This window comes from Protopterus annectens, chromosome 11.part0, assembly GCF_019279795.1.
Source record: "Protopterus annectens isolate FY-2018-M chromosome 11.part0, PAN1.0, whole genome shotgun sequence".
In the NCBI taxonomy this organism is placed as follows: Eukaryota; Metazoa; Chordata; order Ceratodontiformes; family Protopteridae; genus Protopterus; species Protopterus annectens.
Genome location: NC_056745.1, coordinates 1,432,382,621 through 1,432,394,554, shown reverse-complemented (window position 1 = coordinate 1,432,394,554; position 11,934 = coordinate 1,432,382,621). Strand labels below are relative to the sequence as shown.

The 11,934-nt window shown below is 45.3% G+C and overlaps 1 protein-coding gene across 7 annotated transcripts in view; it reads left to right on the top strand.

The window, feature by feature from the left end:
• LOC122815888 (ankyrin repeat domain-containing protein 26-like) overlaps window positions 1–11,934 on the top strand; it is a 2,190,206-nt gene that overhangs the window by 373,450 nt on the left and 1,804,822 nt on the right. The gene's annotated exons all lie outside the window — the stretch shown is intronic.

The following is an 11,934-nucleotide window of genomic DNA, read 5'->3' as shown; positions in this document are numbered from 1 at the left end:
TGGCTGTGGAAGGGAGAATGTGGTCCTCTGTTCTTGCAGTGGTCTGGTTACAGTGGCAGGTTGTTTTTTAACTGTCTAATCTTGCACCACACCCTCTACCTTAGCTAGAGTGGAACTTTTGTCTGGATCCTAGAGTGATCTGTACATTTGGGGGTGTAGTCCTTCAGCTCAATAAGTGATGTCACCAACTGTACTTTCTGCCTCTTTGCAGGCCCATGTTTTATGATCCTTTGCTTGCTGGTGGCTCCATAGGTTGCTTCTGATCCATGGTCCAGAATTTGGATTTTTGATGCTTGATGACCAGTCAACTTTTTGGTCTTTAGGTTACCTTTTGGTTATTACTTCCTAGGTATATGTGTTGCTTGGAATTCTTCCCACCCTAGGAGTTATCAGAGATATCTGTGAAGTCAGACATAACATGTATGCAGTGCATGCATCACAGTTACTCTCTAAAATCAGCTAAATAGCAGACCTGTTTAGCACATTTCTGATCTGAGAAAGGTCCTTAAACTTTTGATCCGATGTCTATTTTCATCTGATTCAACCTTTGTAGTGCAACTAATTCCAAAAAAAGCTGGATAGGATTTTGGTAGCTTCCCAAGGACAGGAAGCACTAGAGCAGAGGTCCACCAGAAGATGCCAGAAGAAGAAGAATGCATGTCATTGTACCAGACGGACTGTGATTGGTCACTCAATGCTTTATCTTTGCTTGTTGGAAAAGATAAGTGCCCAGCTGGGGATCCTGCCTTTCTAAACTTGTGACTGTTTTGCCAATTATTTTTAGATGTCAGCTAGTAGGGTAAATTCAATTGCGGTAGACCCATTTCATACAAAGACACACTAAATGCCTTTTCTGTTTAGACCCTGAACATGACTATAAATCCTGCTCTATCTGTCAGTCATTTGTTCATAAAACCCTACTGTGTAGGCTGTCCACACTTAATACTGTCCTCGAGACCCAATGTCTGAAACGCTTGGCCCACTCCATGTTTAAAGTCAGCCTCCTGCTTAAGAAAAAAAAAATTAAAAGACCCAGAGAGGATTCTCCTTTCATCGTCTCAGAAATGGATTTGCCCACTATGGTGGTTGAATCTGTGGTACATCAGTCGTGTTGTCACAAGCCCTTTACCGCAACCCAGATGGAGGCCAGTATGGCTCCTGAGGCCTTGCAGATGACAGGCTCCTCTGACGAATCTCAAATCATTATCTTGGAGAGCCCTTGGAGTTCCTCAGATCCTTGTGCATTAAGAGATTCCTGGTACCTTGATAGAGATGTTCCAAGCCACAGAACCCCCTAAGTTGCTTCAGGCAGACGTCACCCCAAAGAAGAAAAAGCAAAAACATAAGCACTTGATGTCCCCTTCTACGTCTAGGGAGAAAGAATGGATTAATTTTCTCTGGGGTTGTTCAAGACAGTCATGTCTCTAAAGTCACCTTCCTTTGTGACACAGCCTTCTCAGGCCACACCATACAAACAGGCATTAGATCCTTCCTCCTCTGATGAAGAACCAGGCAGGGATTCTGACCACTGTCTTGACTACTCTTCCTAGTTGCACCATCCTGAACAGATTTTCTCATATGGAGGAGAGTCTCTCACTCCAGATTTCCCCCCTTTAAGAGTTCTTCAACATGATGAATACTTTTGAATGGCAGTCTAGACAGGTGTCTGATGTGCAAAAGAGATAGTTAAGCTTATTAGAGATGGGCATTCCAGCTCCCCCTCCAGTTTCCCCAGTGCTAGATACTTACTTGGATGCATTTCAAGCCAACTCTTTGGCACCTGATTCTCAGCCTTCTGCTCCAAAAGGCCAGACAGTTCTACAGACTTCCTGATGAGCTAAAGTACCTGTACAAAAAACCCTGTGACAGATCCAGCTGACTTTTCCTGGCCTTAGACAAACATTCCAAGCTGCTTCCTGGCACTAATATTCTCCCCAGGGATAAGGACAAGTCGAGCAATGGATAGATGGGGTAAGAAAGTGTATGCTTCCTCTGCTTGAGCTTTCAGAGCTATAAACTACCAAACTTAAATGATCATATACTTACTGTGTGTGCTGCAGTCCTTAAGCAAGACCATCACAGAGCCCAGACACCACAGTCAAATCAGCATATGCAGTCCTTTGTGGCCCAGGCTTCTCAAATAGCCAGGCACAGAATATAATGCAGCTGTGTTGCTGTGGATGCCTCTTCCAGGGCAGCTAATACTGGCTGACAGATCAGATAGTATGCCTGTCTATGAGGCCAGCCTATTCTAGAAGATTTCAAATCAAACTTTGTAGACCCCCCCCCCCCCCTCGATAACCTTCTTTTTGGCTTACAAGCTACCAGTCTTTCCAAGGCTTTGCAGGAACATGGCAAAACAGTGAAAGACTGCCATCAGATTTTGCTCTGTACAGTTGCCAGGTACCATAGAATTTATCCAGCAAACTCTACCTCCTTGACAAGGGAGAGAGATCCTAGAACAAGTTATAGGTAAAGGAAAATTCCTAACAAAAGATTCCTAGAAAAATCTGTGAGTGATACTCCTTCTGTGATGCCTAAGTTTGGTAGTAGACCTCTGTGACAGTATTCCACCCATCTCCTTCTCCAAACTCTACCACTCCACTTCCCTCTGAAAAAGACTCTCTCTCTTTCTTTTCTGTTCTGAGAAGCAATAATTTCTGAAATGTGGGTCTTAAGCTTTACCAAGGAGAGTTACACTATGTCTTGGGAAAGCAGCCCAACTCCTGGGGGGAATAGCCCTTCTCCTCCCAATCAGAAACATGTCCTAGACCCTATCATCCAATACTTGTTGCCCCAGGGAGCCGTAGAATAGGTCCCCCCTTCCTATTTAGGAAAGGGATTTTACTCAAGGTTCTATGTTGTTCCAAAGAAAGAGGGCCACTGGAGACCTATCCTGGACCTCTCTCAGCTAGTCACCTTTCTAAGAGTTGCTGCCTTTGCAAGTTCTTCTATCCTTCCTACTTCCTCAAGCTTTTCTGGTATGCTTAGACCTAAAGGATACTTTTCTTCATATTCCTATCCATCCTTCCTGCAGAAAATGTCTCAGGTTCTTTACTGGGTCATTGCATTTTCAGTTTGATCTTTCTACAGCTCCGAGGGTTTTTACCCAGTGTCTGGCCCTAGTAGTGGCTTTCTGATGCACTCAGGGCAAACAAAATGTCCCTTATATGGTCGACCTTCTGCTCCAGGCTTTATCCAGGGCACACACTTCTAAAGCATCTTCATTACACGCTGTAACTTTTGACCCTCCTGGGGTTCACCATCAATTACAAAAATTCACAGGTCATTCCCATCCAACAACTGATCCCTTTCTGGGATGCAGCCTGGACATGTCTGCCATGCATGCCTCTATTCTTCAAGAGAAGATCAACTCCTTAGTCAACAAGTTCTTAATGCTACCCAGTGAGGATCATTGCTGGGCTAGACAAGCTCTCAGGTCCCTGGGACTTATGGTTGCCGCCATCCCTATGCTGCCCCTCACCAGACTACACATGAGGAAAATACAGTGGTATCTAAAGTCAGTGGGTCCAAGCACTTTCACCCTCTCTATACCCACATTCCTCTTCTTCTTCCATCAAAAATGAGCTCCTTTGGTGGTGCAACCATGTTACATTCAACTCAGGTCTTCCATTTATTTCAGTCCCACACCAACAAGCCCTGTTTACAGATGCTTCAGACAGGGCATGGGGGGGCTTGGACAGAAGACCACAGAGTCCAAGGTGAGTGGCCTGTCTGTGTAATGAAAAAAAATAGATCAACTTAAAGGAAATAAGGGCACTTCTACAAGTCTTAAAGACATTTTCACATCTTTGGAAACCAGACACTCTGCTGGTGCACATGGTCAACATCACGGTGTTGTGGTACATAAACAAGTAGGAAGGCACAAGATCCTACCCCATGTGCAGGCTGGCACAGGAAGTCTGGCTTCTAGCCTGTTACCAGAGTCTTACACTTACTGCAACATATATTTCCTGTCAGCAGAGCATATTGGCAGGCTGCCTAAGCAGGGACATGGAGGACCCTCATGAATGGTCCCTGAACACCGAGGTTTTCAAATCCATAACTCTCAGATGAGTGGACTCCCCAGGTAGACCTATTTGCTTCCCTCAAGCATCACCTACTCCCACTTCTCTGCACAAGAAACCCATCACCTCTAGGCTGGAAGACAGATCATTCCAATGGATGGGGAAGTTCCTTTATGTATAGCACCTTCTGCCTCTGCTGCCAAGGCTTCTACTCAAGGTCCAGAAGAAATCTCCAAAACTCCTGCTTCTGGCACCTTTCTGGCCAAGGCAACACTGGCTCTCACTCTTGTTTTACCTATCAAAGGAAATGAATGGAGAATCCCCCTAAACAATATCTAATCACTCAACAGGAAGGGCAGCTCCTACATTCCAGTATGACCCCATTCAGTCTAACCCTTTGGATGACAGTATTCTAATCCTTACAAGACACACCAGAGAGGAGTGTTGCACCTTTATCCCCCAAGAAAGTCTGTTGCCTCACCATTGGACCTCCATTACAAAAGATCGGTGGGTGCAGAGAATAATCTCCAGAGGCTATTACATCCCTCTAACATCAAGTCCAAAACCTACAAAGCACCTTCCCGATGTTCCACCCAGTCAAAGGGAAGAAGCGGCTTCAGAGATAAGAAAGCTGTGTCAAAAAGAGCCATCCAACCAGTACCCCCCAGACCAATGCAGATCCGGTTTTTACTCAAGATTCTTTTTGGTGCCAAAAAAGACCAGGGACTGGAGACCCATTCTGGATCTCAGCCATCTAAACAAGTCAGTGGTTCAAACCAAATTCCGCATGGTCACTACTCAGTCCATTCTCCCTTTTTTATGAGAGGATGTTTGGATGTGCTCGATAGACCTCCGGGATGCGTATAACCACATTAAAATGGACAAATGCTCCAGGAGTCTCCTTTGCTTCTTGCTAGGAGCCAATCATTGGACCTTAATTTTTGTTTTGGAAAAACTCACGTTACCCTCTTTTGAACCTGCTGCTTTGGCTATTCTTAAATTCTGCACTTGGAAAACAGTGCTCCTCCTGCCCTGACTTCAGCCCGGAGGGTCTCAGAACTCCCAAATTGTTGTGGCGTTTCCACCCTTCCTTACCTTACACAAAGACAGAGTAAGCCTCAGGGTCAGTCCTTTCATGCCAAAAAATGGTTAGCGAGCTAACCCATAACTAGGCAATCAGTCTGCCTACCTTTCTTCTCCAATCCCCAAAATAAGGGGGAAAGAATATTATACTGTTCAAACAATCATAGACAACTGAGGTTTTCCCTGGATAAACTAGAATATCAGAAAAACAGATCAGTTGTTCGTCTGATTTATGAATTCCAGGTTAGTACAACCAATTTTCAAACAGACTATTGCTTCCTGGATCTCAAAGGGTGTTTGCTTCTGCTACTGTCACCATGCAAAGCCTTTACCCACGTGGGCAAAAGCACATTCCACTCGAGCAATGGCCTCGTCAGGTGCCTTCGACAAGGAGGGGGGTGGACACCAGGTCCATTTAAAGAAGAAGCTACCTGGTCATCTGTTCACATTTTCACAAAACACTACAAGCTAGATGATTTCTCCAGGTCCATGACAGTGTTTTCCAGAACTATTCTGCCTGGCCTCTTGGACTGTTCATCTTCTTCTTCTTTTTAAGCCTGCCACCCTTCTCTCTGTACAGCTGTGGGAGTCACCCATCTGTTAAGAATATTGCAATAGTGACTCAGTCAGGACATAGTACAGTTGTGTAAGAACCTAGGTGAACAGTCGAAGTCTTACTGGTCACTGTTCATAGGTTCATAGGTAGGTACTAGGCTATTGGCCCTAGGGCCTATATAAGCCTAGCCAAAAAGGTACCCTGGCTTTCGCCACCCAAGAAAATTATTTTCCTGTGCCCCTGTCGAGCAGAGCCACAGAAGTGATCCCCAGGTTGAATTTCCTATTTCCCATCCAATCATCAAAATTTTTCTTGAAGAGTGCTAATGAGGAGCTCTGTTTGACATAGATAGGTGGTCTGTTCCAGAGTATGGGAAGTCTCTGGGACAGGAATCTATCCCTCTAGCATGTTCTGTTTATTGTTGTGACAAGATTTAGGTCCCTACAGCTTGTAGCTTGGAGGGATTGGGATTTCTTTAAGTGGAGCATGTCCAACAGCTCTGGGTTTGACATAGCTTTGTATGTTAGGCAGAGATATCCTCTGAGTAGGCGATATGCTATGGAGTAAAGCTGGAGTTTTTTGAGACGATCTGCGTAGGGCATCTGTTTGAGTCCAGTTATCCTCTTTGTGAGGTATTTCTGTGGCCTCTCCAGTTGTAGATGTCTTGTGAGGTACATACCAAAAGGGGTGCTGTACTCTATAATTGGTCTAATGAGTGATGAGTAGAGGGTAACGGTGACCTCTTTTTTTTCTGGATGAGAAACCTTTTGTGATGAGGTGTGCCACGTAGAAAGATTTCCTGGCCACTGTGGTGATGTGATTATCAAAGGAGAGACTACTGTCCACCTGTGTCCCAATGTCTCTTATCACACTTTCGGTGCTAAGTAGGCTACCACCTATGTGGTAGTTCATGGGTACAGAGTTTTTACCAAAAGGGGATGACAGTGCACTTTTTGGCATTGAGCTTTAGGCCATGGCTTTGACACCAGGCATCTGTCTCCATGAGGCCCTTTTATAGGATGTCCACATTGTTAGGAGTTAGGAGGTTCATAGGTTCATACTAGGCTATCTGCCCTAGGGCATTTGTAAGCCTAGCCAGAGTGTGTTTGGCTTTCGCCACCCATTTTAAATTAATTTTGCTATGCCCTTTTTCGAGGTTAGTATACTGTGCCTCTGTCTAACAGTGACACAGAAGTGATACCCAGGGTAAACCTACGATCCCCCATCCATTCATCAAGATTCCTCTTGAAGAGAGTCAATGAGGGACTCTGCCTAACCTGGACTGGGATTTTATTCCAGAGTGAAGGGAGCCTCTGGGTTATGAATCTGTCCCTCCAGCATGTCCTATTTATTTCAGTGCTGAGGTTCAAGTCTCTCGAGCACGTAGCTCGATGGGATTTGGATTTTCTGAGGTGCAGCATGTCCATTAATTCCGGGCTGGACATGGCTTTATACGTCCGGCACAGATCGCCTCTGAGCAGGCGGTATGCCACTGAGTAGAGCTGGAGTTTCTTTAACCAGGCAGCATATGGCATCTGTTTGAGCCCTTTGATCCTCTTGGTGAGGTACTTTTGGGGTCTTTCCAGTTCCTGCAGGTGTCTGGTAAGGTACATCCCAAAAGGGGCATTGTACTCAATTATGGGCCTGATGAGGGATGAGTAAAGAGGCACGATGACCTCCCCTGATCTAGATGTGAATCGCTTCATGATTAGGTGGGCTATATAAAATGTTTTTCTAACCACTTTGGCCACGTGGTTGTCAAATGAGAGATTGCTATCAACTTGGGTCCCCAGGTCCCTAATTACTTCTTCTGTACTTAATGGATTACCACCTATGTGGTAATTTGTGGGCACTTTGTTTTTGCCAAAGGGGATGACTATACACTTTTTGGCATTTAGCTTGAGGCCATGGCTCTGGCACCAGTTGTCTGTTTCTATGAGGCCCTTTTGGAGGATGCTTGTGTCGGCTGGAGAGTCGATTATAGTGCCCAGTTTGCAGTCATCTGCGAACTTGGTCAGCCACAGTCCTTCAGTGTTGGCCTGTACCTCCGAGAAATATATACCGAACAGGAGAGGTCCCAGGACTGAGCCTTGTGGGACAACACTTGTAACTGGTTTGGAGTCTGACATGGCTCCACCAATTCTAACCATGTGGGTTCTGTCCTTGAGCCAGTTTGCAACCCATCTAGTGACATAGGGGTTTATATTTAAGCTGGTGAGCTTATCTATAATGCCCGAGTGGGGTATTGTATCGAAGGCTTTTGCGAGGTCCAGGTAGGCTGTGTGGACCACCTTCCCCTCGTAAGTGGCCTTGGTGACTGTTTCAAAGAAATCGACCAGGTTTAAGAGGCAGGATCTGCCCTTAACAAAGCCGAACTGGGTAGGATCCAGTGTCTGTAGGTCCCCAATATCTTTTTTTATGAGGTCCATAATGATCCTTTCCATAGCTTTGCAGACCAAGCTAGTCAGGCTTATGGGGCGATAGTTTCCAGGATCCGTTGAGGCACCACCTTTGTGGAGAGGGACCACTGTTGCTGTATGCCACTCTTTGGGTACATATCCTGTGGTAAGGCTGAGATTGAACAGTAGTTTTATGTTTGGGTTTAGCTCTTCTTGGAGTTCATGTAGGACGCAGCCCGGGACACCGTCTGGTCCCATTGATGCTGTGTTTTTTGCTTTGGAGAGGGCGGCTCTTACCTGAGCATCTGAGATGTCAGGGGGGCAGCACTCTGCTGGGATAGATATTTGCCCTTTTGGTGGGGAGGGGGGGAGAAGTTTACGCTGAACCTGTCAGCTAGGATGTTGGCAATGTCTGTGGGTTAGGTGTATTTTTTGTCATTTTAGACTAATTCTGAGCATATCTGGGAATTCCCACCCAGGTTCCTAACATAACTAAAGAAAGCCTTGTGATTATCCTTAGTGTCCTGTGCAATTTTTCTCTCGAAGCTGGCCTTAGACGATTTTATGAGTGCCCGTAGTTTTTTGCTAACACTGATCAGAGATGCCTTCCCTTTTTGGGATTTTGCTCTATCATGTAGTAGCTTCCTCCTTCTATTGTATAGTTTGTTTATGGCTGGGGTCCACCAGACAGGACGTCTGCCTTTGGAGGATTGGGTCTTGGTTTTATTTGGGATTGCATGATCCATGCATTCCTGAAGGTGTTCATAGAATATGTTTATAAAGGATTCTGCGGTCTGGGCTGTATTTTCCACAGGCCCGGGGGCTTTGAAGGATTCCACCTCAGTTTTGAGGAGTGTGAAATTTGCTTTAGAGAAGTTTTTCACTGTTGTTTTCTGGGCAGGGGGTGGAGTCGGGATGTGAATATCCAGTGAGATTAGTTTATGGTCTGATCTTACCAGTGAGGGATACACTTCTGGTCTGGAGCATAGAGTCCCCATGTTGGTGATGATCAGGTCCAGTATGTTTTCCCCTCTTGTGGGAGTGGTAACAAGTTGTTCCATAGCATTTGAGTTTATAAATTCTAGGAACCTTTGTGCTAGGGTGTTGGAGCTAGAGTAATGCTCCCAGTCTATGTTTGGGTAGTTGAAGTCACCCAATATAATGGTGTTTGGAGAGACCTTCATATTTTCAGTGTTCTCAGGAAGGCCGAGTGGGGTTCCTGGGTTTGGGAGGGTGGTCTGTAGCAGGCTATAAACTGGAAGGCAGTTTTACCCACTGTTAGTTGTACGTGGATAGTCTCTGATGCTTTGTGCTGTGCCACCAACCTGGAGGTGTGGGTATCTTTGACGAATATTGATACTCCCCCTCCTTTTCTGGTTCGGTCCAAGTTTTAGGGCCGAAAAGCATGGTATGAGGTATAACCTGGTAGTGCTGGGGTGCTCTCGGGAGCCTTGAACCAGGTTTCTGTTACTGCACAGATATCGATGTTCTCCATGCTAAGGAGAGTTTCGAGTGCATGCATCTTGAGGTTTAGACTTCTGGCGTTGAGTAGCATTACTCTTAGTTTCTTATCCCTTGTGATACCTATGGAGGTGGGTTTGTCTTTTGAGCCTTGCCTAAAAAAGGCACTATGGGGGTAGCAAGAGCCTTTGCCAATATCCGAAAGCCCAGGGGTGACAGGTGCAAGCCGTCCCTAGCGAAGCATCGTGGCCTGTCGAGCATGTCATCCCAGGCTGACAGGCATTGAATCCTCTTTGAATGACACCAATACTTAAGCCAATTGTTGAAATTGATCATCTTGTCTTCATATTGTGGCATCATTCTTGGTGAGGGTAAGATGCTACTCAAGGTCAGGGTCATACCGGCCTGGCCCACATGCTCAGAGAGCTCCTCTATGTCTCTTTTCATGTAGTCCAGGGAGGTACGTCTCAGGTCATTCACACCAGCATGGACAATGACTGAGTCATATTTGTACTTGCCTTGGAGTGACCTGAGTGCTTGTGTTATGTGGCGGATCCTAGCACCTGACAGGCAGCTCACCGTGACCGTCTCCTTGTTCAGCCTGGTGAGCGGGATGTCAGTGTGCCTGACTATAGAGTCACCTATTACAAGTGTATCAGGTGTGTTGTTTAGCCTTAAGGGCTGTGACTGTTCGGCACACTGGCTTTGTGAGCTATGTGTTGCACGTGTTTTTTTTTGGGGTAGCGGTTGCTTGGGTGTCTGCTTTGGAGGTCTCTGCTGCTTAGGCAGATTTTTATTTAGAGCCTCCAAGTATGTTTTTGTGTGTTTATGTGTTTGGTTTGCTGTCGTGGTAGGTCTATGTGAGACTGGAATTGTAGTAAGTGTGGTTTCCTTCTCCTCCTGACAGCTTTCGCCAGTACTGAGTTGAGAGAGCTTAGCCTCCAGTTTGGCTATATGGTTGCATCTCTCACATGTGTTGGAATTTGTTGGGAGGAGGAGAGGGTTGTCTGTGTACATGAGATAGTTGTAACATTGCCTCAAGATTCCCAGATTCACCAGCTGGACCGGAGAGGAGATTGACAACTGACCTTTGGACATGCTAGAATAGTATTGGGAATTCCTTTATAATTGAAAAAAAGGGCCAATGGGAAACAAGGTACTCAAGGGGAGTTTGTGAGGGTGTAGTGCTTTTAATTTTTTAGTGCTGACTTATATAATTGCTTTATTGAGCAAGTGCCAGGTAACTTAAATGCGAAAATGACAAACAGTAACTTTCTTTCAAGTGAAACAAGGAAATAAGTACAGTAAGCAATGCAGATGTCACTAGGGATCCACAGAAGCGCTGAAAAGCCGCGTTTTAGGTGGAATTAGCGTTTCAGGGAAATAACAAGCATACAAACAAAGCTAGATTCAGCAGGCCTGGATCTAGTCTATGCTACAGCAAACAAGGTGTACCAATTCCAGTAAGAAACAGTTCAAATATGCAGGCACTATAAGCCTTTAACCGGAAATTCCCAGCTCAGAAGGGCAGAGTCCAGCCTCTCCTCCCACAAGAGTGCAGACCACGAACCTTCTTAATGTAAAATAACTGGCCTGAAGCCCAAGTGCTTAAACCAGAACTAATACACTTTTAGAATAACAGACACTGAGCCCTCAGTCAGCAGTTCCCAACTTAGAAGGATGTAAGCTACCTGTCCTGCCACCACAGTGCAGGCCACAAACCTTCCTAATGTAAAACAACTGGTCTGAGCCCAAGTGCTTAATCCAAAAGACTTAGAATGATAGGTATACTTTAATCAAGTTACTACCAAGCAGTAATAAATACAATTGAATACTTTAAAGAATGCCTGGATTAGTACTCAAGTTATACAAACAAAGCTAGATTCAGCAGGCCTGGATCTAGTCTATGCTACAGCAAACAAGGTGTACCAGTTTAGTAAGAAACATTTCAAACATGCAGGCACTATAAGCCTTTAACCAGAAATTCCCAGCACAGAAGGGCAGAGTCCAGCCTCTCCTCCTACAAGAGTGCAGACCACGAACCTTCTTAAATGTAAAATAACTGGCCTGAAGCCCAAGTGCTTAAACCAGAACTAATACACTTTTAGAATAACAGACAGTGAGCCCTCAATCAGCAGTTCCCAACTTAGAAGGATGTAAGCTACCTGTCCTGCCACCACAGTGCAGGCCACAAACCTTCCTAATGTAAAACAACTGGTCTGAGCCCAAGTGCTTAATCCAAAAGTTGCAGTATTCCTTCCCTCCCACCTTATCTCCCTTCTCTTCTTTTCCCTTTCTGTTGGCACAAACACTATGCCTTACACTCACAGACATACACTCATTATCCTAGGATATTACAGCCTTTCTGGGAGAGAATCTGCATACCTTTTTCAAACTAAGCTCCTCC